Raw genomic sequence first — 26807 nt, forward strand, 5'->3', positions numbered from 1 at the left:
ACTATTAGTGATGTAAACAAACCTAAATAAAGACAGTTGTGTGGTTTAAGAGACGGGGTGGATTTCATTGTGGGCTGGAAAGAGAACACATTTTTAGTGTGTTAGACTGATCTCTTGACGCTTGTGTTAACAAAGGCCTTTCAATTCTGTATTATTCAGTTTTGGGAACATTACTTATATAGTATTGACACTCCCTGGAATCAAAGTACCGGAGGCAGAGGTCAGTTTGTTCATGAAAGATAGATATAAAACAGAAATGTTGAAAAATAACAGTGTACTGCACTGTGTTTACTTTTCTTTCTACACAGCTGAAGAACAGCTTTTGTCTGAAACGTCCTGAAATTAGTTATTTTTTAATCATTTAAATGTTTTGTGTACATGCAAAAAAAACTTTTCATGATATATATATATATATTATATCTCATATAATATGTGTGTGTATTTAAAACCATGTATGGTATTTTAAAGTTGCATTAGGCAAACCCTAAAAAATGAATTTTAATAATAAATAACAATGCCATGCACCCATGTAACATGTATTTCAATATGAGCTTATTCCACAGCTACGACTTGGGCATGGTCTAGTCGACTCACACAGCCCTATCAGTTCACATGGACTCTTAAACTGCATTACAGTTGTTTCCTGTAATTTGTTTCCAAGTATTTCATTTGAAGAATTGTGATGTTAAAACATTTATTTTATTAATTGTAAAATAAATGTTTTAACATCACAATTCTTGTATATGATATATATATATATATATATATATATATATATATATATATATATATATATATATATATATATATATATATATATATACAGCACATATGTATATGTTTGAAGAGATGGTGTACATTATGCACCTTTCTATATAATTGTTTATTAAATTATATCTAAGACTAGTATTGTACCTGCAGATGATAGATTTATTTTTAAAAAATCCCTATTCTTCAAAAACTGCTTTTTCATCTTGATATTTGCCATCGTTGGTGCAGTAATTTATTAAGACCGGATGTTAATAACGCTTGACAATTTATAGAAATATACATATTATTTTAAACATGCACATGTTTATCTGTGGCTAGCTAGCAACAGCATATTATTTAAGAAGAGAAATCCATAAATGATCTTTTCTGTGTGCAAACATGTGTAATGTCATTGTTTTAAAACATATTCATAAGAAACAAACTATCAGATTTTAAACATGTGCTTGTACTGCATTATTTAATACACTCAATTAATTTCAATGTGTGTGTGTGTATATATATATATATATATATATATATATATATATATATATATATACACATATACACACACATATAGACAGATAGAGAGAGACAAGGCAGGAATATAGCACATGAAGTGTGAAAGCTCTTTGTTCATTATATGCATCCCTTATTTGTAAATACAATTATAAATAACTAGCTGAGTAATATCTCAATTACAGAGACTTCCAGCTGTTTTCACAACAAACTGTATAGATATATTTTGCGCATCCAGGATTTCATTTTTTCATTCATTTTGTATGGAAAATAAAACAAAGCTTTGTCATCTGACAACATTTCATTGTGTACCAGCAAAAAAAAAAAAAAAAAAAATCTGTAATGACTTGATTTGTGTCATCTGGGATTTGCATAATGTAGAATGTGTGTGTGCGTGTGTGTGTGAGAGAGAGAGAGAGAGACAGAGAAAAAGAGATGACATTCGGGGGGTTGAGAAAACATTCAGTGCAAATTGTAGTTCACGCATACAAAATTAAACGATCATAAAAAAAAGGGGAAAGAGAAAACATAACGAATTAGAAAAAGCTGTTAATTGAATTAAAAACTCTCAAAGGGAAGAGAGGAGGAAAAGAGGGGGAGAGAAAGAGAGAGAAGGGTGGTGGCAGCTCTGTACTTCTGCCTGTGCCAGTTCATTTATTTCACATCCCCCCCACCCTCTCCAGTAATTAGCAAGATAAAATAGACAAGAGAGAAAGCGAGAGGGGGGTTGATAGATTGATATAGAGAAAGAGAGGGAGCGGGAGAGAAAGCCCATTGCGGAATTAAGGCAACGATGCAACCTTACCTCGTGCCAACACAGCCATTTTAGGAGCAGCAGTGAGGATTTCTTTACAAGATGGCCTCCTCAGCACACCCACACACACAGGAGTCCTCCGGCACACAAAATGGCATCTGGCAGGGCGGATGATGGCAGCGGCTTTCTCCCAGTTGGCATCAGTGGGAGCGTTTCTTTCTCTCTCTCTGATTCTCAGGGGGCACAGATGGCACTAGAGTCTCCGGAGGGGGGTTAGGGGGAAGGAGCAATATTGGGAGCAGGGAGGTTGGCATTTAAAAATATAATTTTTTTTTTTTTAAAATAACGACCCTTTTTTCCTTCCTCCATCAAGGCACTGTGGGGGGGACAACAAGAAAACAAGGAAAAAATAAATAAATAAAAACAGGCCCATTATCGTCCAGTTGGTGCCATGGCAACATAAAACGATAACCGCTTTTCCTTTAGTTCAAATAAACAGTGATTCCGTGGTATGCTGTATGAATTTATGCCACTGCCCGCTGCTCAGTGTGCAGTTGAGTTTCAATGCATTTCTTTTAATTCAAAACTAAATGGGCTGTGTGGCATTATCGTTGGCTGGCGTGTGTGTATGTGTAATAAAGGGTGCACAATTCATGGTGCATCACTGTGTGCATTTAGAATAAGAAAAGAAAAAGGAAACCTCTCAGATTTTTGAGTTAGGTATTCTCCACAATACAGGTACTAGTCGGGTACGCTTGGAAAGGGAACAGAACACACGTGCACTTTGGAGTGTTGATATTGATGTATGTGTTAGAGTTTGTGTTGTACAAGTGTGTGCATTTGACTGTGTGATTTCACCTGAATGGAAATCTAAACAGTGTTTCTGGTGCACAGGCCAGGCACGCAGAAGCAGCCCCCCACCCTGTGAGAATGAAGAGTCGGTGTCTGTTTACAGCGAGGTGCTGTGCTGGAGCTCGAAATATAGGACGAGTCAAAAAAGATATTCCCCTAACAGAGAAATACACCCCTAACTGGCCTTGGGAACCAAGGGTAGCCTGTGCGTTATAATGAGGTGCAGATCGTTAATTGGATTTCTGTAGTTTGGGGATTGGGGGTGGGGGCAGGACTGTATTAAAGCACATACCCACACAAATTAGAGATTTGTTTATAAATGTGTCATTTTTTAATTCGAGGGGTGTATTGTAGCCATTCATCAGTGTGCCTTAGAATGAGAGCATAATATATGTATAATATCTGCAGTGAGGGAGTTGGCAGCCTTAGTAAGAATGCCAAGGTTTATACTGTCGGCAGGATCACAATACAAGGACTTGTCATTTTGGAAGTCCAATAAATGGTATCAGTTAGATGGCAGTTAATCCAGAGACGGAATAGAAAATAACTTGCAAGGATCTCTATTACTCCAGTTGTCTAATTGAACAAATAACAAAAATGCATTGTTACATCTCAGTATTGCAATCTGCAGTGCTCCCTGAATATATGCAGGAGGGTAATATCAAAGACTGCATCACGAAACAAGCTTACAGCCTGAGGTGGGGAAAGCATTTCAAAAGACTAAATGCAACAACAACAAAACAAATCCCAATCGAAATCACACGGAATTGTGAAGACAGACAGGATGGAGTTCTGTAAGCAGAGCGAGTTCTGAATGGAAAACTTGCTGAGGCAGATGCACATTTTTTGCTTCTCTTTTTTTGTGTTATACAAGTACAAAGACGAGAGACAGACTTTCAACCTGCCTGTGTTGGAGAAGCAAGCTGAGATCTGGGTCATGTCTGACACAACCAGGCAGGGAAAAAAAGCAGAGAGGATCCGGTCTACTTCTTAACGTTCTTAATATAAGCCCATTCCCCACAGGAGCCAGGCTGCTGTTTCAAACTGGGGCAGACAGAACTTCACCCAGACCAGACTCTAAAATAACAACTGGCGAACATCAGAATTAGGGATGGTGGTTTTAGTAACATAAGTCAGTGCATAACATGTTGTGATGTTTGTGTGTGTGTGTGTGTGTGTGTGTGTGTGTGTGCATTTAAAGATCAGATCATTTGAGACCTCGAAACCTGCATTGTTAGCAACTTGCTTTATTTCTGTGGAATTGTCTACTAGTACAATTACACGGCATTAAAAAAAGCTGCATGTTTAATGAAAACCATATTGCTTCTTCATAAAAAATATCCCTATACTTGGAAAAAGCAGTGTTATGCTTGGGGTAGGTGGAGAGTTGATGGTGTAACCCCATTACATTGGTGAGGAGATCTTTTGGTCTGGAGTTTTCCTCTCAGCCCTGGAGCCCCTGGTACAACACTGATACAGGCTGGCGGGCAGGCAGGCTGACAGGCTGCTGTGTACCAGGGGAGCACAGGGTTTAGACCTTAGGCCTTGATAGGTTTACTCACACTGGTAATGACCTGAATTCTAATTGCCATATTCAGGGATTGTATTTTCCTTTTACATGTGTACCATGATACTGCTCTGCATAGCAACTCCCAATCCCAGTGGGGCTGGAACACAGCCTGGCTCTCTAATAGCAATGCGAGCGTCCCGCTCCCCTCTCCCCAGTACAAGAGCGGTGGGACCCCGCGGAGAACTTGGATCCCCCATGACTGTGCAGGGTTTCCCAAACATGGAGGCAATCAGAGAGTCTGCCTCACGGAAAACACCTTTTAGAATTGGACTTTCACACGGCTTTCTGCTTTTTGGAGACGGTTACACTACACCAGACAGCATCCTCAAAGCTCTTTACTGCAACTCTTCACTGAGCAAAGTGACCAAAAATAGACACTGACTTGTAGATTGTCTTCAGTTTCTTAAGACTTGTAGATTGTCTTCAGTTTCTTTTTCATTTGGGACTTAAGTGGTTTTCAACCTGTTAGAGCCAAGAGTATATGAACCAGCCCTCTGTTAGCTTGCGTCCTGTTTCAGAATGTCAGTGTCCTGATATCACTGTCCTCCTGCTGGTGTTTAAAACATGGCAGATCCGAGGACTTCCAACAGTGCATTGTGAAGTCAAGGTCGTCTCTGTCTTATGCATCATGTTCAACTTGCGTCCAGTCGTCACTACACTGACTGGACTGCTAGAGGGGTGGCAGTGTGTGCATGTCTCTGTTTGCTTACCTTGCTTTACACTGACATCCTCCACAATGCTGTGGTTCCAGGGCCGGGTTCAAAATCAGGCCATTCCTGTGCAACAGAAAAAAAAAACAGAGATGTACTTTCTAACATTGTTACATGTTATACTTGTGGAACAAATGTGTTAAGTCAGCTATTACATAGATACACCATTTTCTAAACTCAGTTATTACTTCTGTTGATTAATTTATTTTATACAAGCCTGCGTTTTAGGGCTAATAATATCAAGCATCGTGAATTAATTCTGATTACAAAGGACCTTGGCATGTGCATGTTGTATTCCTGGTAAATAGGTACAACTGTAAGAAACTAGGTAAAGTAAAAACATTTTAGATAATGCCTCTGTATGCACTTAATAACTCACATGGTGTGAAGACACATTTGGAGTACTGTAGCCTATGAACTGGGGTTCCCTCTACAGTACTGCAGCATGTAGTGTTACTGCTTGTCTGATGTGTGTGTGTGTGTGTGTGTGTGTGTGTGTGTGTGTGTGTGTGTGTGTGTGTGTGTGTGTGTGTGTGTGTGTGTGAGGGGGTGTTCATATCAGGCCACCAGCCCAGGAAGCACTGCAGCTGCACAAGCTGAACCTGCTTCAGCTGAACCTGATACAGAGACTCAAGTCCAAGGTCAAGTTCAAGTTTTTATTTCTTTATTTTGCACAGGAAAACGAGATGCATCAACGAGACAATGGGACAGATTTGCTATATTTTAAACGGTGATTTTTCTATAAATTCAGCATGAAGCCTCTCATTGCTTCCGAGCTGTTAGCAGTGGTACTGTGCACCGAAGGAAAGGCTTAGTAAATCTGACTCAGAGTGTCTGAGTTGAGTGTGAAATACCCAGGCATGATGGAGAATCTGCAGCAGTTTCCATCAGGGATTAACCTGATTGCCGTTTGTACATTAGAAAGGATCACTTAGAATGGATTAATTTGTTTTTAAACCCTGCCACCACCCAAAAAAAGTTCATTTCTAACCCCAAAAGCTGCTATAAAATTGTGTCTTTATTTAGCGTGACTGGAAATAGGCATCTGGTCCGAGGGCTCAGTGCTGCAGTAAAGCCCTGATCTGTGTGGGGCTGCATGGCAGGAGTGGGAGCCTAGCCATGCCTTTGGAGCAGCCAGCTCCGAGACACAATGGCACCATTCATACCAGCCCGCTGCCAGCAGGCACTCCTATTTGTATTCAGGACAGCCGCGGACACAAAGTGGGGGACAGCCAGCGTGCTACTTTCCTTCTCTTTTTTGTTTTCTTTTTTTGGGGTCCAAAAAGAAAAAAAGGCAGCGTTAACAAACAAAAAAAAAAAGAAAAAAGAAAAAGGAGAAGTGCCATCATGATTTACTGTACTTTATCGTGTCTGGGTTCCTCTATTGAGGTGCCTGCTTTCCAGCACAATGGCTGGTCGTGAATCACAGGCATTTACATGCTTTGTCCGGACGCAGCTCCAGTCAATGCTAGACCCCCCCCCCCCCCCCCCCCCACTCAGAAACGGGACAGAAGTCCCTGCAGCCTGCAGCCAGCAAGCTCGGAGCCCGAGCTGCTGTTTGATTTCTTTTAATTCTGCTTGCCTGACAGGCTGGGACTCTGCTGTGCCTAATCTCCATAGGGAGAGTCCAGCAGCGCTCTGCTGGCTGACTCTGGCTGTGTTAGCGAGCTGGCTGGAGGATTTCACATCTCCATGTTATCTGATGTGGGCTCAGGCACCAGATACTCCAGTGGGGTGAGGATACAAGTAATTACAGGAAAATCTATATTTTCAGTTGAACCTTCCCCTAACTTTCACACATACACACATCCATATATTACATATGCTGAATACATACCATATGTATGTATGTATGTTTGTGTTTTACAGGACGTGCTAATGGATGTGTAGCCAATGAATGGTTACCTTCATGATTTTAACGAACCCGATGGCTAATTAGACTTTTACAATGGGCTACATTTTGAGAATATGTCTCTGTACCGCATACAGTGTTCCCTTTAGTCCTACTACTTCTCACTGAGACATTATTCGCTGCTTTAATAAATGCACAATGCAATATGCTATATCTGTCTGTCTGTCTGTATATGTGTGTCCATCCATCTGTCCAATAGAGATGGTTCACAACCTGATGGAAATTCCGACAGTGTTGAAACTGCAGGATAAAATGAAATACATCAGTTATGCACTGTGCTTTAAAAGCCACTTGAACATGATCTCCTGTTCCTGCTTGCCTATTCATATATTGCACTCTCCATGTGAGTTTCTATCTGTCTGCAGTATTGACTTACCTATCGCTATCAGTCACATTTTATTCCTCGTACATTTTCTTTTTCATTAAAGCGAGAATTGTGTAAGCAAACGATACAGTGCATACTGTATGCGTACCAAAAGTGTGGTTGTGGTGCCGTTGAATTTGAAGTGTGGGCTTGGTGATCTTGGGAGCTCAGCGCTGTATAATTCATCAGCTTGGCTCTTTAGCCATCGTTCATTAGGACTTTTAGCACCCTGGCTTCTGTAATCAAAGGTCTCTTTTTAAAAGTTGTTTTCTTGTAGCTTATCTAGTATAGATGGGTGATAATAATAATTTAAAAAGGTTTAAAAACAGTGACCAATCCTAGACTAGAGTTAACATGGGCTCATAGATCTAAGATAGAACAGGAATAAGCATTAAAACATGGGTGACCTTAATCCCAGGTATGCAGGAAAAGGGTTAGAAATATAGGCACCATTGTAGTGACATCACTAGAAAATACTGTTTACTGCAATTTTAGGGCACTGACCAATTCTAGTGCAGGTTAACAGAACAACAGGAGCAGCGCAGTTAAACCTGTATTCTGCAGCAACAGTAAACAAGAAAGTTGCATTCAATTATAATGCAGACATTTTACGATTGAGGTTTAAAGTTCTGGATGACCCTGGGCGGAGACCTGAGGGGTTCCCCCTGCAGGGAGGGTGGATCTTGGTATCAAGCCCTTCTATTCTCTCAGACAGTAACACTGCAGCACTGCTACTGTGCAGCCAGCTAAACAGACTCACCCCACCAATTAGGGGAAGATCATAAAACCTGCAATAAAACAATCATGTCGAGGGTGCTCCAACGATCGACGAGTTCGTTTACAGGGTCACTGTGAGCAGGAAAGTGTCATCAGCAATCACTGAGCGCTTTGCAGGCGGTTCCTGTCTAGGAACGAATGCGTACGGATATGTGGATGGATTGGGGGATCATTTCAGGCTTAATCATTTAGGCAGCATTTGTAGTCTCCTGCATTAATCCAGCACCCTGCCTCCCTTTCTTTCATTCTCGTGACTAACAGTCTGTTTATTGGCAGTTACCTGTCAGACCACGGTGACATACAAGCACAAAGAGAAAAGTGGAAGATACTTGATGAACTGAATGCTTTTCTTTTAACCTTGATGTTATCGGCGTTGAAACGGTCGTAATTGATTTTGTTTTTCATGTATTGAAAGGGAGTAATGTTTTAATGTGTTGAGATGATGCACCCCTGCTGCTGTCTTCTGATACACAAGCTCCCTCTGGGAACGTTTCATCTCCACAGGTTCATCTCCTATGTGCACGCAGATATTTCAATAAAAATGACTTTGGAATTTGGAATGTGGGGGTCATTCTGCAGCATGGAAATCCGTCAGTCTGCTGCGTGTGAAACCTGTGCATGGAGGGGGTGTAGTACTGTACATACAGCAGGACATACAGTACTATACCCTGTCTTTAGTTGACAGAGACCCTGTCTTTATACACAAAGGGAGCGACATCTGTAGCAGTATAAAGATGTGAATTGCAGAAGGGAGCAAGGAGAGACAGTGTAGTACATGATGTTCAGTTCTGGTATGCAGTTTTACTGTCCAGCAGTCTTACACAGCAGGGGGAATAAAAGAGGATGATCGGCTTTTAATAAATATTTGTGAAATGACTAAAACAGCCCAAAATATTTCTTTTAAAGAAATGTTTTTTTTTTATTTTATTTGTGCACTTATTTTTCTTTACAAACATGGCTTGAAAAAGATATTCATTTGCATGTACTGTAATTTCAGGCTGAACCGTTTTTGTGGTATTCGTGTCTTTGGCAGTGATAATTAATATGGTTTAATTGAACAATAAATCAGACCAGCTTGCACTGTCTGCTACAAAGCAATTACTTTTACATTTCCGGAAATATATACCAGTTTTCAAAATATCTGCACAAAAGACTGAAAAGACAGCACAACGAAGTCGTTCATTTCACTAAAATAGCATTCTTGTAATCCACCTCACAAAACCATTTCATCGTTCTGATCATAGCCCTGGTTTGACCAAAATCCAACATTGTATGAATTAAGGAAGATATAGCATCCCAATTGCCTGTCCATGGTAATGAAAGTTTAAATAATTAATTGCATTAATTAACGGGCTTGTGTTGCCTGTTTAGTGGAGCCTTTCCATGCCCATATTTGGACTGCTGGCACTAAGATCATTAAGTGATGGATGGTGACAGGAACACGTCTGCATTGGCATGTACGCTGGGCAAGCTGGCGTAGGCTGGTAAGCTTACACACATGACGGCGTGCAAATTGATCAGCTTATGATTGCATACGATAAGAAATAAGCAAGCTAAGAATGTTGTTGTGTGTGTGTTTCTTCCCCTCTAGTTTAATAGGTGAAAGGTAAGTGAAATGAACAGGTCATTTTCATCTGTTGCTATTCAGTACATGAGATGACACTCGCAGTTCTAAGTGTAGCTGGCCACGTTGCACATGATGGCCATACGACTTCTTTACAAGCGAGTCCCTGAATAATCATCCGTGCTCTAGAGAGTGAAGGGGGCACACTTGAAATCGAGAGGCTTCGAGAAGAGTTTTCTGCAGAGCCATTGCTGCTGCTGCTGTGTGGGGGTGGGGGGTGTTGAGGGCTGACAAGAAACACGACTTCTCTTTTAAATACATTTTTTAAATAAATCCTATTTATTTATTTGTTTGCTTATTTGTTTTCAGTATGAAGGAAAGAAAATGACATGCTAAATTGTTAAAAGTAAGATTGTGGTGAGCCTTGACAAATCTGAACCTAATAATTAGGAGTCTACAATGGGGAGACCACAGGGCTGAACCAGGTGGAATGAAGCACAGATACACCCGTAATGCCTCTCTCCAGACATCCACATGAACCAGCCTTCAATGTTTGGTGGATCTGGTAACACTAAATTCCAGCCCCGTACTCCCTGGTAGAAACCCAATTGTTTGCATATTGGAGTTCCTCTGTAGAGATGAAGTGGCAGGAATACCTTGTGATACATCCACTTAACTACATTTAGCAGACAAATATATACAAAGTTACCAAAGATTATCATATTTCCGCCCTTAAATGCCCATCTTAAGCCACCTTCAGCCACTTTGTATGAGAGCTTAACCTGATCGTGGGAAAACCGTGCAGGGACTTTTCACAAATCCAACATCCCTCCTTGAATCAAACCAATTAGCCTGGGCCTCGCTCCAGCCATTGAGGGACACACCATCCTTTCAGAGCTGCTGCAGCCTCTATTGCTTGTAAGTAGCTTGGGCTTGAATGAGCGTGCATCTCCTCCAGTTAGGACCTTGCTTGCTAAGCCATTGGAGCTGGGGCTCTCTGAGTGCTGAGCTATGGGAAGCCTGAAGGGCTGTGCAAGAAAAAGGCAGGTTGAGGTACTCGAATACACTGGGAGAGTTAGTACAAGCGCAACACAATGCATTAAGCTTCACTAAATGAGGGTCATTTCTAAGGCTTACACAGGAGGTAGAATAAATTAAAAGGTCTACAAGAACTATGGATGGCTGAAGTGTTTTTCATTTGCACAAACCGGGAAGCATATATAGCATCCCATTCCAAAGAACTGTTTTTTTTTGTTTTTTTAAAGGTTAAAGTCTTTATAACTCCAATTAAAAAAATACCCACCCCAAACCCTCCCATTCTATCCCCTAAGCAAATACCCCCCCAGGACAGAATAACAGCAGAGCACACAAAGCACACTCAGTGGCACTTATATATATATGTACTAATTCATAACATGGATATTTATTTGAAGTGTTGCACATCAATTCTAGATGCACAGTGTTTAAATTAATGAGAATCTTGATCATCTCAGGGTTTAGCTCAGAGCTGTTTGTTGCCTCTGTTTCTAGGTTCAGTTGTGTCCTGAGAGAGTTCCTTTGGCTCCTACAGATGGTCGAGTAAATGCGTAATGATCGAGTTCAGTTTCTAGAAAATCCACATGTTTAATTCTTGTTCTGCGTGTGGGACCCTCCAGATCACGGGATTAGTGCTGTGAATGTGGATTAACGCTGTCTTTCCAAATCGGGCCGCTCATGCTTTTACTGTTATTAATTAATTAATTAATTTATTTATTTATTTAGTGTTTTTCTTTTTTTTTTACAGCATTAACCATAATTTTATTTGAAGCACTGGATTATACCTTCTCTATCCGTTCTCTATCAGTTTATACTACCTTATCTATTTATCCTTTTGTGTGTTTGCCTTGGTCAAATGCAAACTGGGTTTGTGTAAACCTGGCTTGTGTTCGAATGAGGTTATTTTCAACACGTTGTTTTTTAACCTATTATATTTCTAGCTTGTATTCTTATAGTAAAGCTGAGCATGTTTTTAATTTTAATTTTGAAAATCAGCTCACGTGATTAAATATAAATAAAAAATAGAACAGATCTATAATGGCATAGGGTACAGTAAAATAATATATCGTTTCCAACTGTTCAATGCAATGCAAAAGCAATGCCATGCAGTGCATGGAAACAGAGGCTCGCTGTGCATGAAAGACATTTTAAAATGTGAATGAATTGCAGTGCATTGAAGTTTTTAAAGGGTTTGGAACTATTTCAATACACAGTCTGGGTAGACGGGGGTTGAAAAGAAGAGAAAGAGCGAGCACTTGACCCCAGAGCCGATCTGTTTAATATTCAGCACCATGTTTTGGGGCCTGCTGAATGGACTGCTCCCAATGTGGTCTGTCTGGAGAGATTATGGGAGCTAACAACACACTAGCAAATCCCACCCAACTTCACCAAAGACACACAGTCTCAGGCTGGCTATCAACAGACAGTGAACAAACCCAATGTCTCGAAATGTCTGGGATAGTTTTTTAGTGTTGTTTGTTTTATCCTCCCAACCATGTTTTATTACAGTTTCATTAACATTAAAAATCTACATATATATCCAAGCAATAGCATTATAAATATATTAAACGTATTAAAAATAAGATGAATACAATTCAATAAATAGCGTGGTTTTTATCAATATACTTTTAGGAGACTTTTAAGTGTCAGATTGATCAACATATTTAAGTCAAAAAGCTATATGGTCACTTTCCCTTTAAACAGTAAAAAACATATTGTGTGTGCTTGTGGCAGGTTCTGTATTATTGTGTTCTCCTTTTACAAAAATGCATTTTTAAAAAGTGTGCAATTTCCCTTTGGAGTAAAGACTTTCATAAACCCCGTCCCCTGACTCTGGGCTTGCATAATAAACACAGTGACTGAAGAGATAACCCGTCTCTAGTGATTAAGAGGTATCATTTTTAATCGGTTATTTTCAGAGCAGATTGTATCCAATGTGTTCACATGAAGTAAAGATCTGAATTAAAAACAAAGCTACAGCAGCATAATTAAATATGAAGACAGGCATTATATGATGAATTCTGTGTTATAATTAATAGGGTATTAGTAACTCAAAATGCCACGGTTCAAGAGCCTGTTGAGTCAAAGTATCAGAAGGATCTGTCTATCTATCTATCTATCTATCTATCTATCTATCTATCTATCTATCTAGTTATCTATCGATCTATCTATCTATAATTTAGTAGCCTACTCTGATGAGACACAATTTCTTTGTGAAGATATCCACTTTTGTGTCACAAAACTTTGCCCTTCTTGCTAAAGAAGATATTTTCAATGCAGAATGAATTTCAATGTTAAGGGTTTGCCCTCCTAGGATTCCCCCCTCCCCTCTTCTATAGAAAATCGCCCCTTCATTTCTGCTCCACTTCACTTTTCACAATGATCCCCAGCTCTGCACAAAAGCAGCTGCCAGAACCCATGAGAAGTGATCAAATTATCAAGAACTTGACCTCTCAAAGGGGCAGCGCCAGAGACGAGCCCCCATAAAACAAAAATTCCAGAATGCTAATGCGTCTCAACGTTCCGCTTCCAGAATCATTTCATGGAACTTTTTTTAAACAAGTTCATTTTAAAAAGGGGATGGGGGTCTCTTTTTTTTTACTTTTGTGGAATAAAAAATACAATTTGCATTTTAAAGATGAGACATTTCATGTATGTGTTGGAAACGAAAACATCTGAGTATGACTGATACTTCTGATTTTACATCAAGTTTTATCCTTGGTGTGTCTGTAGTTTTTTTTTTTTACACAGGTGATAATAGTTCTACACCAGCCATCATGTAATTGCATAATATGTACAGTGGTAAAAAAATTCAGCTTACCTTGGTCAATAAAAGACTGCATAGATCATTGATGTCCTTGTTTTAAGTCTTCGTGAGTTGCTTTATCTTGTCACCTTAGATGTCGGTCATTTCGTGTATCTTCGTTCTTCCTTTCTGACTTGCTTTTTGACTTGAGCAGTACGCAGGTTTGGAAGTCATTTCTACTTTCGGTTATCTAGCTTTATGACGGCTGAATAACACTCATACAGCTAGATAACCAAAGATAGCAACCGACTCCCTCTCCGCCACAGGTCTTCCACAAACGTCCGACTGCCTGCATCTTGTAGTTTGGAAGATCAGACACAAAAGGGAAAGAAACTCCCCACCTGCCAGCAAAAAAAAAAAACAAGAAAAAGAAAAAAAAGGAAGATATGAAACAAATCAGCCCAAATGCCCAGCATGAGTGTGGTGTCTGCAGTCCTTACAATGCGGATCTGTACTTCTCCATGCTTTATCAGAAGCTTTGAAGGGTGGGCCAGCCTCAAGAGAGGATCCAGCCTGGCCCTTGACCAGACGAGAGTGAGAGAGAAGATAGAGGGGGTCTTGGTTTGCATGCAGATCATGTAGCAGGGTCTACCAGAGGCTGTGAAAAAGAGGGATGCCTCTTACTCCCCAAACTCAGCCCTATTCGCATGCTAATAGAACCTTGCTTGCTGACATCACCACTAACAGGCCCAATGCAAGTCTTGCATTCAAATCAGGGCTCTTTTCTTGCCTTTTTCCTTTTTTTCAATAAAATAAAGCCTTAAAATTAAAAAAATGAAATAGTTTTATTCACCAACATTTGGCTACAGCTTTATTTTGTATTATTAATAAATCAGACAGAAAATGATCGCCATTGGATGTTTTATTAAAAAAAAAATAGTGAGAGAGAGGTCATGCCACTATATGATTCATGCAAATAATGTTCTAATTCTTAAAAACTGGCATTTGATTGCTATATAGTAAAAGCAACTTCTAAAACTAAATTCAGTCGCATTCAAATTACATCGAACAGAGAACATTGTTTTCAGTTCACCTATGTGAGCAACAGCAGTTGGTATCTCAATGTCTTGTTAATAAAATATATTTTTGCTGCACCATAGTTAATTCATGTTTTCCATTGCACTTTCAAAGGATCACAATGCATGATGCCATCAGTGTATATCACCCCAGATTGATCCTAGTTTCATTGTGGTTGCTGTGCTAGAACACAAGCACAGAACCAGGGATTTCTTACAATCTGTGCTGGGTAAGTGCAATTTGAAATGTAATTATTAGGCCTTGTGCATTCTAACAAGTGTAGTAGGGTCCGCAAATAATGTGTGACTCTTGTGAATCTCATTGGAACGGCTGTTTCCAGAGCTGTTGAAAAACTCTCCAGGTTTCTTATAATTCAGCATTACAGGTATATTCATACAGCAACATTATTATTATTATCATTATTACTATTTTACAGTTCTGAAATTGCTTTATCTTTCAGAACCGTATATTTTTTGCAACAAAAAAACCAAAATTAATAAATGTAGAATTGGATTTTCCAAAAAGCTACTGTAGCCTAACCAACTTGATGGCAGCACCTCAAGAACAACTTTTGCAAAGTGCATCCACTGAATCTCTACGTGTCTCCAGACGTTCTAGAACTTCAGATTGAAGAGGCGAGATGTCCATCACCATGGCGACAACACACACACACACAGACACACGCACACACACACACATTTGTGCGCATGTGCATGGCTGCTTTACTAAGAATTTTTCTTTTAAATCTTCAGATTTAATATCAACTGGTACACTGTTGACCACATGTTTAGTAATGAAACATCAATGTCAAACCCATTTTAAACACGTTTTGGTATTTATATACTTTACACTGTACTATTTGTGTGTTTAGTATTATTCATAAACAATTAAAATAAACACTTGGATTTGTTTAAAATCGGTTGAAATAAATGCTTACAGATTTGGGTTTACACTCTACCTTTAATAAAAACGATAAGTAGTTTAAAAATGTTAAATAGGATACATTCCTATAAATAAATATATTTTCTTGTATTTCAGTTTTTTTTTAAAAAAAGCTTTAAAACAAATATGATTGTGTTTTATAAAAGGACCATTGCTACCGTGGGTAATAGAAACTTAAAAACTTACAATTCTTAAAATGCTTTTCTAACGCCTCTCAAAGTGAATAAAAACCCATCTATGATAAATCCCGAGGACGTTCTATACAGAATCCATTCTCTACTGAACCACAGAGGGTTCTACTGACCGGAATAGAACCACGAGGGTTCAATATTCGCAACCCCCAAATATGGCTCTTATGGTTGTATAGAGAGCGACCACAGAACCCTCTTTTCAGTAGCTATGCTGTATCTGAACTGTGCTCCAGACAGTATAAATTGTAGGTATTCTACCAGTAGGCTATATTACATTTAGATATAATGCAAATTATGCAGTACGGTACATTTCACTTTTAAGACTAGAAAATAATACTAATAATAATACTAATAATATAACTAATACTAATAATAACACGATAGTAAAATATGAAAACGTGTTAGTATCATGTTTATCAAAAATTTCTCAATTAGAATTATTACGTTGCATTAAGTTGTTTAATGCAAGATATCTAAAAATATAGATAATGAGTACACCAAATAAACGAACATAACTATTATTAAAGCGATGGTAATTTAATTCCTAAACCTTTCAGTTTGAAATCGTAGGCCTGTTGAAACGGTGCACAACAGCATTCCTAACATAGCGTTGCGCCTGTTGAGCAATGAGTCGCATTTAACATGAAGCGCACCCCCTCTTGCCTGTTGCTGTTTCGTGTTACTAGCCAGTTACTCGGAGTCCTATGTACTCGTAGTTATTTCAGATATAAGCATGTTGTCCTGGGTGTAATACGACCTGGGATCATTGAGAAAGCTGCTCGTTGAAAAAAGGCAACAATAGTTTCACAAGCACACGAAGCCAACACCTTTCCTCCATCTAAAGACTTCTCGATACTGAACCCACTATTTCACAAAAAAAATAAGCAAATCTGACAATACAATTACTCTCATTAAAATACAGTTTTCTACTAGCATGCTTCATGTGTGTGATTATCATGTGAGTATTCGACACATAGAGCTGTCACCGTGTTCGCCCTGCCGCTGACCATGGTGCTGTTACAATTATTTCTCAAGCTCGTGTTTTCTGCTTCGCCTGCTTAATTATTATTATTATTATTATTATTATTATTATTATTATTATTATTATTATTATTATTATTATATTTTTGGAGCACATCATATTTTTGAAGAGCATTTACACAAGTTATATTAATATGCTATACCGTTGCGCGTTCTGCTCTCTCGCTATTTTAAATTCCACTTTTTTTATATATATTTGATTAACATAACGTAAAATTGGAATTGATTATAAATATTTTTTTTTTCTTAGAAGCTCATCAAATGGGGGAAAAATGTCAGTGAGCGATTCTGTTCGTTGCACTGGAAACGATATAGTGCAGCAAGCATTTTATTACAGGTTTTAATAAAACAATTAAAAGATGGAGTTAAATATATCTGGGATTGGATGTCATTCAAAGTCTTACTTGATAATATTCCTGACTTCAGATTAAATTATGACTCTGAACCAATCCTGCTCTTTTTACAAGGGGATTTGATCTACACTTTGAGTCAGTCTTTCCGACAGTTCCTTCCTGTCAAAAGGATCACAAAATGGCCTTTGTGTTACAATACTGATTTATTTAACAAAAAAAAACAGCAGTTATGGGAATCAATGTTTGACTCCTAATACCAATGTGAACATAAGACCAAGCAAATATCAGCAATATGAATTATGTTAAAGCAGTATGAAATTCTATCGCAGCTCTAGTCGGATTTACCAGGTGGGGGGGTTTTATGCAAATGTTAATTAAATCACCTCTTGGTGAACCCACGTTTCGCTTTCACTTTACGTCCTAGGCGTCTGACGTCACATTATTTAATTAGGAGAAGTTATTTTTAGCCAACCTAGAGTAACCTCAAGTTATAGCGAGCCTCCATTGCGTGCTAATTGTTTTAATTGGTAAGTTGGCACTGTATTTTTTTCACACAGAGTAATTAAAAGAATACAAAGAAGCGCAAAAATCATGCAAAAGGAAGAAATTAGCGCTCAACACCTTGTATACAAATCAGGGATGTGGCTTTCTGTTATCCTTCACCCAAAGTTTTCAAAACAGGATTCACATGAACTGTTTATCAGCGCAAAAACAGGGTCAACACAGATTAAAACGATGAAAATAACAATAATAATAATGGCTATGGAGAGGCGAACCAAGGCCTAAGAGGAACACACAGTGGGAATAACTACAAACCTCCGAAGAACATATTTAAAATGTAATTACACCTAGAAAAAACATTATTTTAATCGAGCTGAAACACTGAGGGGGGAAATGGTATCAGAAGCACAGTAAACCGAGCTCTATCCACAGCACCTTAAAGCAAGACTCTTCTGAGGCGTCAATGATTATTATTGCTATTAGTAGTCGTAGTTGTGGTTGTATTAGTCTGCCTAGAGCGGCCGACAGTATAAGCATTTATATAATTTACTGTCTTGTGTTCATGTTTGTGTTGAAACACATGCGATTAAAATGTGTAAAATGCAGTGTTTTATTTAAATAGTCTTGATTTTGGCTCTGTCTTTTTCTGTAGAAATTATGTAAAATTATATCGGCTATACAATTATTACAGATCGTTTTTATATCCCAAACACATAGATGTGTTTTCTGTTGTATTTCAATGCTATATATTTGCATGTGTATTTCCTAAACCCTAACCTTTCAATGCAATCAGTGCTCGAGCATTGTAAACACGGGCTTCTTTAGCAACACATACACCAATAAGCACGTCAACCGGCCACTCCGCTTTAAATTAAACACATACATGTTACCTTGTGATTTTTAATCACCTGGAAACAGTAACCGTATACCTCGCATCTGACATTTATAATTAAAACCCCTTCATTTCAGTAACAATGTTGTAATGACAGTTTAAGTATTTTGTTACTGCGACCACGGGTCTTAAGTTTCTGTTTTCTGTTTGTCACAGTTTTTTTCCCCCAAACAAAATCGTGCATTGAGAGCCAGATACTGTACCCTTGGCTTCTCCTATTTGAAGTATATTGGGGAGTGATTTACATCCACAATTCTCTTCTGCTGTTAGAATTGACCGAGGAATCGAAACTCCGAGCGAGCAGGCAAGTAAAGAGAATAAAAGCGCGTGCGAAGACCACGGCCTTGTCTTTGGTTCTGGGTCAACTGGTCCGAGCTGTTGCAGGAGAGCGTCCTAAAGCAAGGGAACCCTAGCAGATTTTTCAAGCATATACAGTGTCTACAATTATTTGAATATAAAATGATTCTATCTATCTATCTATCTATCTATCTATCTATCTATCTATCTATCTATCTATCTATCTATCTATCTATCTATCTATCTATCTATCTATCTCCCTCTCTATATATAATGACAGGGACACAAGCACTCTGCGCATATTGACAACTTTTTCATGCTACTACTGCTACTACCTATTTAAAAAGGTAATGTAGGCGTTAGATACATGCATGAAGCAGAAAAAAAATAACTATAAGCGATTATAACAGAAATAGAATCCTTACTTTTGTATAGTGAAAAACAAAATCTTCGTTTTTGCTTTTTTTTTCGCCCAAATAGATGTAGTGGGAGCACTGGAAGCCTGCTTCAGTATAGTCAAAAGCATTGATTGTTCTTTTCAGAGCAGCCGTGGAAATACAGCAGTGGAATGGCAATCGGCAGCAGCGGCAGTAACGCGGGCTCGGCAAATATAACTGGTCTCGTAAGAAGAGATGCCAATCCTCGGCATCGCAATGGCTTTCTGCACCGATCCATGGGGTTAGAGCATTCTAATATTTCCAAGATGGGGAAGAAGCTGTCTGGAAAAGCTGCACCGACTTGCAAGCTCTTCTCCTTCTATCCTTTATTTCGCCCTGTACCCCCTCACTCCTCTCTTTCGCTCACTCTTTCTTTCCTTCTCTGTCTCTCTGTGTCTCTCTTCCTTTCTTGGTCCCTCTGTCTCTTTCGCTCGATTCCAAGGGTCTGGTTTCTTTCCAACAGCCTCGTCTCCTGGCAGCCCTCGCCTGCACTGACGTCACTTTAGCAGCAGCCTTCTGGGGAACCAATCACAGAGCTGGAAAACGACGGAGGGGGCTGGGGGGGGGTCTATGCCTTCTAAACCAACATAAATGACAGTGTGCTATCCTACCCATTTCCGAACCTTAATTAACACTGTGGCTATCTCAATTAACACGTTAACACTCGATCTAATATGCCGGCGAAACGTTATTAAAATGTATAATTAATTAAATAAATGTACCCGGATATTTTTTTTTTTTCAGTGAACACACTATAGTCATAGAAAAAAAATATTCTATCAAAAAACGGTGCAGCAATATATATGTAATTACAGCCTAATGTTTAAAAAACAGATCGCATCTGCAATTGGTTAAGACATGCTATTCAAATCATGCCTCTCGATTGTTGTAGATATGTGAAAGTATCTCATATTAACACTGCTTTGTCTTTGCTGTCGACGTACCCAGTTGTCTGAATAGGGCACGCGTTTTCTTCTTGGCTGCGTACAATGGAATGCTCATGAAAAAGTGTGGTGCTTTTTACAAGACAATACAACCTAATGCAAAACCCTGCTGTATCTGAATAAAGCTCACGATGACGTGTCGAAATATCATGCAAAACAGCAGGGTGTCACACCAGGCTCACATTAATATTAAATGCAGTTAAATTATATATACATTCTGACCAAAAAAATACTCATCTGTCAATTTACAAAATAATACAATTACCATAATTAAATCTATATTTAACGATGTCGATGTTCATGCTTTACATAATGCAGTGCACTGAGAAATACATTTTAAAAAAAAACACGGCAACGACTGAGAAGTGCAAACCGACTGCACTATAGAAAGGCTCAGATTAATGCAATCAGTCTTGGTGGTGAAGCAATGGTTTGGCACACACTGACCCTTTTTAATAACGCCGTGATTCTATTCGCCAGCAGAATCTGTCCAGATAAAAGAGAGGTCTTGGGGGTTACAAACGGTATCGCTTTCAGTGCAGATCAGAAGTTTGTCTGATGAAATAAAGAAATCCATTCTTAGCCGAGTCTTGCTTCATTCTAAGGTTGGTGCTGGGTTTGAGGGCAAAAGGCACTGGCTAGCAGTCGTGTCGCAGGCCCTCACTCGCTGTAAGAGCAGCGGGAGAGACCCCGCCGGCTGAACTTTTAGGCAGGCTATGCGATCGATCAAATTCCAGACAGACAGACTGACAGAGAGGCCATGTTCATTAACAAACCTTCACCCCTCCCTCCGCTCCTAGGACTTTCACAGGCAGGCTACAGATACTAATTCATTCAGGTGGATTTAAAACAATGCTCTGACTTCGATGCTGTGATTTCTATTATTATTATTATTATTATTATTATTATTATTATTATTATTATTATTATTATTATTATTATTATATAATTTTATTTTTTGCCAATCATTGAAAACAACAAATACTGTACTTTTTAATATAGTACTTTTATTTTTTTACCCATCTAATATATATTTAAACTCGCATTATTTTAAATGCACAATAATGCATTGTAGGTTTGACGGTTGAAATGGCTGAAATGTAAAGACGCTGGTAAAATGGGTTCTGAATTAAGCTTCTGGGTTTACGTTAACTGCTTAAGTATTGTATTTATTTTTTGTATGGTGTGAAAAAAATGGAAATTATTTAAATCACAATTGAAGTGTTTTTTTTAAAAAAAATATATAATTGCCAGGGTGAAATATAGTAATATTTTGATAATAAAAAAATAAAAAAATAAAAACATAAATTAATATGAATACATTGATTTATAATCCGACAAAGTTCAATCCAAACATAATGCAATCCACATGTGTTTTTGCTTTTTGCTTTTGTATGATTATTATGATTATTATTTTTTCACATACACACACACACACACAGATTATATATATATATATATATATATATATATATGTGTGTGTGTGTGTGTGTGTGTGTGTGTGTGTGTGTGTGTGTGTGTGTGTGTGTGTGTGTGTGTGTGTGTGAAATGTAGCGTTCTTTTTTCTCTTTCTTTTTTGGTTGTTGATTAACAATAACCGTCTCTTGGAGTTTATTTGCCCTAATAATTAATTCACAAGAGCCAGAGTTTGCTGTGTTCCTGTGAATCTTTTCATTGCAATCCCAGCATTTCCTATTGAATTATATCTGCTCCATTGCCGATGAAATAAAGACGCCAAGCCAACTTTCAGACTGAACATTTTCTCACCAGCCCATAAAGAAAAAAAAACAAGTCTTCTCTTTCTCTGTCTGTCTTTATTTCTCAATACAGCCCCACACTCAGAGAACGTGTCCTGCAATTTAACTACATCCACATTCTTGGGTCGGATCACACCGGGGCTCTATTGTCCCCACCGAGCTAGACAGCTCATTGTAGCGCACCGCTTAAATAAACTCGAGACATGAACTGCACCAGCCTCTAATACAGCATGAGTTATTTTGCAACACACACCCTGAGAAATGTTTGTTGCGTGCACGGTTTCCAAAATGTAACTTTTTAATAAAGAAAAATTAAATACACCATTATCAGAATTTGTACATCAACCTATTTTCTTTCTTTTTTAAAAAAAAATCATGTGCAAAATCTACGGATAAATAAATTATGCGTGAAATATATTAGGCAAGTTGATTAAAAAACAATATTAAGTTTTTTTTATTTTAAAATGACAAAATCAGAATATGGCATATCACAGCTAACGTACAATTTAATATACTGGGTTTAATATATGTCAGCGTCAAAACAGCAGTAAAAACAAGCCAATAACGTGCTCCAATAAACAATATATCTAAGAAACATCTTTACAAATACTAGTTTGTATGCACTGTTTATAATTGGAAAATCCCACATATAACTTACCTTGTCGTTCCTCAACTTGTTGTCTTTCCAAGAACGCTTTAAGTTCAAAGGATCTTTCTGCCTTGATGTCCCCTTTATCTGTCGGCGGATATTTCGGTCTCCCCCTCTCCCCGTCTCCCTGTCCCTTTCACTCTGCCCTGTCCACACCTTCCCTCCTGACGGACAGGCGGGTATGTGGAGCTCGCGGGCGCACTCCTGTCTAGAAAAGGGGCTCTGTGTCTGAGGATGAAGAGGGATGAAAATGACAAGAGATCGTTTTTGGGGTGGGGGACAGCCTATAAGATGTGGCACTTGGACAAAAACTGCCCACGTAGGACTATACGTCACCTATAAAACGCACTGGCAGTAATTTACTTTTAACCTCCTCCCAGAAAATAACGACTCGTGCAGGTCACATGACCCAGTTTGGATTACTAACCCCCTTAAATGAGATTTAAAGCAGCGAAAAAGTTGAAATGCAATACGAGGCACGTTTTCATCTTATTCTCTTCACATACGTTTGATTTTATTTTATGTATTTTTGTTCCCTTTGTATTTAAGGGATATCGTTTTACATCACCTGTAGGACATTGAGAATTACCCTTTAGAAAACGTATGTACAATGTAGAGGGAAAAAAAAGATATAGGCCTATTTGTTTTTTCTAATGCAATATTGGAGGTACCGGTAGTAAGCTTTACTTTCCCGCACTGAATAATGGGAGTTGTGATCTTATCTCCAGTCATTTCATATACGGAACGATGCGTTTTATGTGGAAGTGCATAAGACATCAATTGGATTAGTTTGAATACAACATAAACACGACAGATATAAAAATGCAATAGAGTTAACAGTTGTAGGTTTAAATCCCCGTGGTTTGTTGGGAGTCCTGTTGGCCGGCTTTGTTTTGTTCGATGGGCTCGGTTGTGACTTTCGGATGCGTTTCGTTCTATATAAACGTGGGACGTGGTTGATTCAATTCTTGCCACGAATGTGATAGTTATTTTTACCAATAGCAGCAGCCCCGCTAAGCACCTGTATTTAACGAAACGGCGATGGGACGATTATGATGAATGAACATGTAATAAAGCAGATCTGTATTTGCTGTTTTTGTTTTTTTATTGGCATCATCATTTATATTCACAGCCTCTTATACAGCATTCAAATATAGGCGTGTTCTCAGAAATACGCATCTGTGTCTGAATTGACTTACAAAAAAAAAATACAAACCAAACAGTGATTCAGACTTCTACTTCTGTTTCGCCATTAAAAAAAAATTGCAACCCTGTTCTCTTTTTAATAAGTGGGCTTGCACACCTTTTAAAATGTATATCTTTATTTTTACTTCAATTTAAAACCTGCATTTTCTTTTATACTATATGCGCATTCAATAATTAAATACAGTAAACGCATTAAATAAAGGGGGTTGTAAATATGGGGGTAATAATAATAATAATAATAATAATAATAATAATAATAATAATAATAATAATATTAATGCATATTGTAAACTCAATGAAATGGTTTTTACGTTGCAGTTTCACTTTCAGAAGAGTGGAATGGACTCGAAAGCCCAGGTTTGAAACTCATTATTCCATATTTAAAAAAACATGCAACTATACAGTGTGTTACGAGAGCAAGATAATGAAGCGTGTATAATGTGTATATATTTAACAAATGCAGAGTCATAATAATTCTCAAAACTAAAGGACTCCAGTAAGTGTGCGGTGCATGTCTGTCAAGAGTTATGATATTGGGAATTATGACGGCTTATTTTAAGAATTAAATATAATGTTTTTTTGTTTGTTTTTTCTGAGAGTGTAGGAATGTCCGCCGGCGAAGTGTCACCAGAGAGGCTCGAGGACTCGGGGGTAGGAGGGCAGCGCGGGGAGGTGAATGAATGAAGAAGTTCTTGACCTTTGACACTGTGTTTTTGTTAATTTTATTGTTAAGTGATCGGGTTTCAATGAGAGACCGCTCTTTCTATTCGAAGAAGGTTATTTAAGGTTGAATTAGGGGCTTGTGTCCTCATTGTTAGACGTGTTTATTACAAGCTTGTTAAGGCAGGGCAAGCAGTAACACCGATTGAAGGAAGCATTGTTACCACGGCTGGTCAAATGTTTTATTTTGATTTTACAATTCATTTTATTTGTCTTTTTGATTGTATTAAAATAGTTTTTTTTTTTAACAACAACAGAAAAAACAACTGCTATGTATAAATTCAATACATATTCTGTATAAATATATGTATATAACTGGTATATAATATTTGTATTTGTGTTAGTAATTTTTATAAGTGAAACGTTTTTATTTTCCACTGGCTGTTCTATAGATTAGACATTAAATACGCAATCTCACAATTCACAAAAAAGCGAATATGTATAATATGTATATTGTACTAAATTATAGTTATTGTTTATAACATTATCAGATCAAAACATGTTCATATATATATATATATATATATCGTATTACAAATAATCCATTTTACCAATTGCAAGCATTTAAACATTTTAAATTCAAATCACTGAGGTCTGAAATTAACCACAAACACACACACACAAACACACACACACACACACTGGTGACAAATGTATCGTTTGTAGCTCTTGAAAAATAAAAAAAAAAACATGTTAGCGTTGAATATAGTTTGCAATGTATATACATAAAAACAAACATACTTGTAAGCATTGGTTTTCTTTATTATAACATTCCACTATATTAAAGAACGATACATATCAATTCCATAATTCTCCACAACATGCAGGCTACTGCGTTCAATTTGAAGGGGCTTTGCTGTCTTAGTGAAGACTGACCCCTAGCGATGGAAAGTGAATATTGCAGTATTGCTTAAACCCCTCTTTAAAGCACCGGTAAGTTGGTAATGCATTTGGAATGTGGATTGACAGCATTCACGCTTTCACTATGGAAGAAAATGATGTATATGATCGAGTCACAAACAGACCTGGTAAGAATAGTTTGGTATATCTCCCAACACTGGCTGCTGTTTTATTTCAATCCATGTTCATATAGTTTCAGTGTGGCTGATGTAATTCCTCATCACAGACCATAATATTTCTGTTTGTGCTCTGTACCTGTTTACAAATGATTTACATTGTGACATCACGTTTCACTTTCTTTTTTCTTTTCTTTTTTTTTTTCTTCGAATATAAGAATGTCACAACGGGCCTCCGTGTCAATGATTTAACGCGGTTTATAATGTAAACGCCTAAAATACAATATTACTTATATAGTACCCTAACAGTTACAATACCCATTAACTACATAATCTAGGTTTAATACAAACAGATTTTTCCCCAATGTTAAAGATAACATTTATTTCAAATGTGTTTTTCAAGCAGCCTACAAAATTAAAATGGCTTTTTATTATTTAGCAAAAACGCATTTCTTCCGTTAATTGCGCATCAGGATGTAATCTTGCATTTCAACGGGCTTTTTGTATCCAAGTAAAAAAAAAAAATATTTATTTAGGCCTACTGTTAACAAACACACATTTCAACCCCTCTTCAACCGCGCTGAAGATACATTGACTGAGAATTGTAATGAACCGCATTTTGAGTTACAGAGTTGTTCTGCTGTGTATTGTTTCATTCCAAGTTTTCGGATGATCAACACATTTTTTTTTCTACCAATAATACAATTCACGTCAATTAAAAACCCGCATAAGCTGCATTCACTAACAATCACCGTGAAATATCTCGCGTGTATTTTAACACGTGAGAGGCCCCAGAGCAATAGAGACCCTCACGCGTGTTAATATGGTTCTGTTTGACATCCAAACAATATAGAAAAGGAGGAACCGGTTCTTTAGCAAGGCCTATTGGAAAAAGAAATTCCACTAAGATGCCTATGTATTTATTTACGGAATTATCAATGCAAGAACATGATTTGAAAATTGGATTTCAATGATTTCATATTGATTTACAACCACGAAACACATGAACTCGTCTTGTCTTGTAAATACAGCCGGCCTGTATTTCGATATAAACATTATAATTATCCTTAGGGTTTTGTTTCGTGCCACATATATTGTGGTTTCAAGGGAGTATCACGAGTTCAGTCCTCTTTAATGAAAACGGTCTATTATAATGCATTTTATTATAGCGAGCTATTACATTAAAGCGATTTAGATATTAATTTGGTACTTGTCTTTTAAAAGCACGCCG

At 37.9% G+C, this 26807-nt stretch overlaps 1 long non-coding RNA gene across 2 annotated transcripts in view; it reads right to left on the reverse strand.

Annotated features, from left to right (window-relative positions):
* LOC117428139 (uncharacterized) overlaps positions 1 to 22835 on the reverse strand; it is a 38045-nt gene extending 15210 nt beyond the window's left edge. The window contains exons 1-4 of one of the 2 annotated variants that reach the window (XR_004548272.3): positions 22644 to 22835; positions 13629 to 13954; positions 5156 to 5221; positions 2075 to 2399 (exon numbers count right to left, since the gene is read on the reverse strand). This is a non-coding gene — a long non-coding RNA (uncharacterized LOC117428139). Of the gene's footprint in view, positions 1 to 2074; positions 2400 to 5155; positions 5222 to 13628; positions 13955 to 19272; positions 19746 to 22643 lie in introns of those variants that run through there. The other variant, XR_004548273.3, reaches the window with a different exon arrangement.
* Between the last annotated feature and the right edge of the window lie 3972 nt (positions 22836 to 26807).

This window comes from Acipenser ruthenus, chromosome 24 (assembly GCF_902713425.1).
Source record: "Acipenser ruthenus chromosome 24, fAciRut3.2 maternal haplotype, whole genome shotgun sequence".
Taxonomy (NCBI): domain Eukaryota; kingdom Metazoa; phylum Chordata; class Actinopteri; order Acipenseriformes; family Acipenseridae; genus Acipenser; species Acipenser ruthenus.